At 33.6% G+C, this 3,507-nt stretch overlaps 1 long non-coding RNA gene across 1 annotated transcript; it reads right to left on the bottom strand.

Moving 5' to 3' along the window:
- Positions 1-718: 718 nt before the first annotated feature.
- Positions 719-2,605, bottom strand: LOC145822900 (uncharacterized). The gene is made up of 2 exons (XR_014364741.1): positions 2,395-2,605; positions 719-884 (listed from the first exon to the last, which is right to left on the bottom strand). It is a non-coding gene; the product is annotated as an uncharacterized LOC145822900 (long non-coding RNA).
- Between the last annotated feature and the right edge of the window lie 902 nt (positions 2,606-3,507).

A 3,507-nucleotide genomic window follows, 5' to 3' on the forward strand; every position in this document is an offset into this window, starting at 1 on the left:
CGTAGATTCGTGAAGGTTGGCCTCACCGCCGGATGGTGTCACTGCCGGATCGGCGAAGCTTGGTCGGTGATGGTGACGGTGATTCGGCAAGCTTGGCATCACCGCCGTTGGAAAAGAAAAAGAGACGGTGGAGTTGTAGGAGGATAGAGATTAGCGGTGGGAGAGACGGTGGAGTTGTGGAAGGATTGAGATCGGCGGTGGGAGGAGGGAGATCGGCGGTAGGAGATGGAGATCGGCGGAAGGTTTTAGAGAGAGGGAGACCAAGAGAGATGAGAGGCGTTGATGATGAGTGAGTGTGAGTGTGAGGTTCAGTCTGTGTGAGTGAAAGGATTGATTTATATATATATAGAGAGAAGGGTAAAATGGTAATTTTGCTTTAGGAAAAATTCGGGGCAGGGGACAGGGCCGGAGACAGGCCGGGGCTTGAACACTGATCACCGTCCCCGGGCCGAAACTGATCGGGGTTTTAATTTTGAATACCATCCCCGTCCTCACAGGGGTATTTTTCTGGAAAAAACCATTTTCATCGGGATCGGGGAATCGAGTCCCCGTCGGGCCGGGTTTAAATTGCCATCTCTAATGACGAGGCCTCTGGTACGGGTATCAGAGTGCTGACAGAATTAAGCTCCATAAAGGAACCTCCGATACCGGGTAACAGCCAACAGATATCACATGATGCTAAGGATGTCACGAATACATAACAGAAATTGGACAATCATTCATTGTACAAAATATATCATTTCAGGAAATAGATCTCATTTTGTCACACAGAAAATAGATACAGTTGAACATAACTTTACTAAGTTATTACTCACAGATAGCTGCAGAAGCAAATCAGACAGACTGGACATATCAGATAAACCAGGCAAACAATGGCGCGCGACCTACACAAGCACATAACATAAACACATTGAAATACCTTCCTTGATCAAACTTGACTTTTCTAGTCTTTTTCCGTCTAAATAGTCCGAAGTTCTACTACGCTGATTCTTTCTCATTCAAATAAGCCAGGTTCTTATTTCACATATTCTTTCATTACTAAATTCTTCTTCCAAATAGATTGATCTTTTACTTAGCTTTTAAACAATTACCACTAGATCAATGATTTATTCTTTAACTAACTAATCTATGTTGATTGATAGCTTATTAATCTTTATTGAGTCATAAATCATGTCCAGAATGCTTCGGAAAGAGATGAGAATAAAAATGTGAACTAAATGCAACTTTCCAAAATATGCAGAAAATGGGTCTCCGCTCGAGCGCCACTTTGGTCGCTCAAGAGGACTGTAAAGTTTGAAAAACTTCTGGGAGCTCGATTTCCACGCTCGAGCGAGACTTTCCTCGCTCGAGCGGACAGCGTAAATTCTGGAATTTCTAGAATTGTAATTGAAGTTCAAATTTGATGTTGAAAGCCTCAAAATATGTATTTTGGTACACAAAAATGGAGAATCATTGTATAATTTAGTAAACACTCTCAATTAGAAATTATTTATTCAAAATCATGCTCCACTTGTCCAAATTTAGTTTTAACTCATTTTCTCCCCATCAAACCCACAAATTTTAAAACATGAATTAGGCTCCCAAAACTCTTACAAATTCATGATGCATGTGTGATTGAAACTCAATTTCATATAAGACAAATAAATTCAAACCCAAAATGGTTATTTTCAAATTAACTTCTATGATTTTGAATCTAATTCAATTTCTACACCATTTTACTAATTCCTTTTAATGTACATGAAATTGAAGTTATATGACTCTTAGGAAAGTATTTGCATGTGTGACATTGAGATTAAAACTAATTAATTTTCTATATTCAAAATTAAATCAATGTTTAATCTTCCATAAACTCATACTCTTTAATTTGAATAAAACTTTTAAATTAAAATTAAACCAATTCCTGTTTTTCATAGTAAAATCAAGAACTTGTCTAACTTTAGGATTAACCCCAAAATTTCCATAAACTTAATTTTTCTTATAAAATTTATTCCTTCTTCTCTTCAAAACATGAAATTGTTTATGTTAAATTCCTCAAAATCCATGATGCATGTATAAAACATTTATCAAATCCAACCAATTTTTTCATTATCAAGCTCAATTTATAATTTGACTTCTTAATTTATATCACAATTTAATCTCAAGCTCATAAACTTTAAAATATGAATTAAATTCTAAAATCTTGAAAATTTACAATGCATGTAATGATAAACTTCAAATATGTGATGGATGAAGAAAATCAAACTCAAATATTTAATCACAACATCAATTTCTTAATTATCAAACTTAACTCAAACCTTCTACATTCTTTTCTTATGTCATGAAAATAAACCCAATTACCCTTTAATTTCAGCTTGTGAGTAAATTATCTGCAAAATTTAAGTCTCAATTTCTTACCTTAAATCTTCAAATTGATGAATTTCTTGGCCAATTCTTGAACTTTTCTTCAGTTCTCCACTTTTCCCTAGCTTTTCCCTTAGCTTTCCTACTCAATTTCCAGCAACTGAGTTCCAAGAATTTTTTTTTACACACTCTCCCTCTCTCTCGACTGTTTCTCTCTCTCTCTAAATTCCCTTAACTCTTTTTCTTCACTTCACCGAATGTGTGTTTTGGCCCCAAGGAAATTACCCTCATCTTGAACTCACCAGCACACACATGCACAGTTCACCTTTTGACCTCAGCCTTACACATGCACGCACATATACGTACCCACTAATTTGCAGAATACACCCATGCTCATTTACACCCTTTAATTCTAGATTCTTCCATAAATTAATTTATGTGTAGGGTTAATTTAATTAACACTTAATCTTAATAAATCTTGATCAACACATAGTTACATTAATTATAACAAATCATAAATCCCACATAATTTAATTAGTTTAGTTTGACTTCCATTAAGGCCCAATTAATTATATTTAATTTTATCAATTCAAATCAGATTTTTAGTCAGACTCTCAAAAGGCTCCAAATATTAAATTAAATTTATTATCATTATCAATTTTGATTTCCCAAATCATTTAGGCCTTCAATTTCTGATCAGACTCAAATTTCCATCAATAAATTACATATTCAAATTGGACACATCATAATTAAATTTAATTTATAATAACCACAATTCTTAATCCTCATGACTTAATCAACTCCAATTATGACCTAATTAATCGAATCTCAATTTTACTAAACTGAATCGAATATTTAATTAAACTCCCAAATGGGTCTTTAATTAAAATTAAATTGATTCAACTTCTCAATTTTACTTCCTTAAACCATTTGGACCCTTAATTTCTAATTTTAAAATAACTCTTTAATAGAATCATATATGAATCAGATCCCACAATTCTCATAAATCCCAAATTAAATTATAATACTTGGCAATTAAATTTCAAATCCTCTTAATTAATCAAGTACTAATCATTATACGTGATGGGTCGTTACACAAACAGAGTAAAACTTTACTGTCTCATTACAATGCTTGTACATTTTGTTTAGTGCTTATTTGTTTTGTCA

This window comes from Camellia sinensis, chromosome 3 (genome assembly GCF_055761805.1).
Source record: "Camellia sinensis isolate YWXY chromosome 3, ASM5576180v1, whole genome shotgun sequence".
In the NCBI taxonomy this organism is placed as follows: domain Eukaryota; kingdom Viridiplantae; phylum Streptophyta; class Magnoliopsida; order Ericales; family Theaceae; genus Camellia; species Camellia sinensis.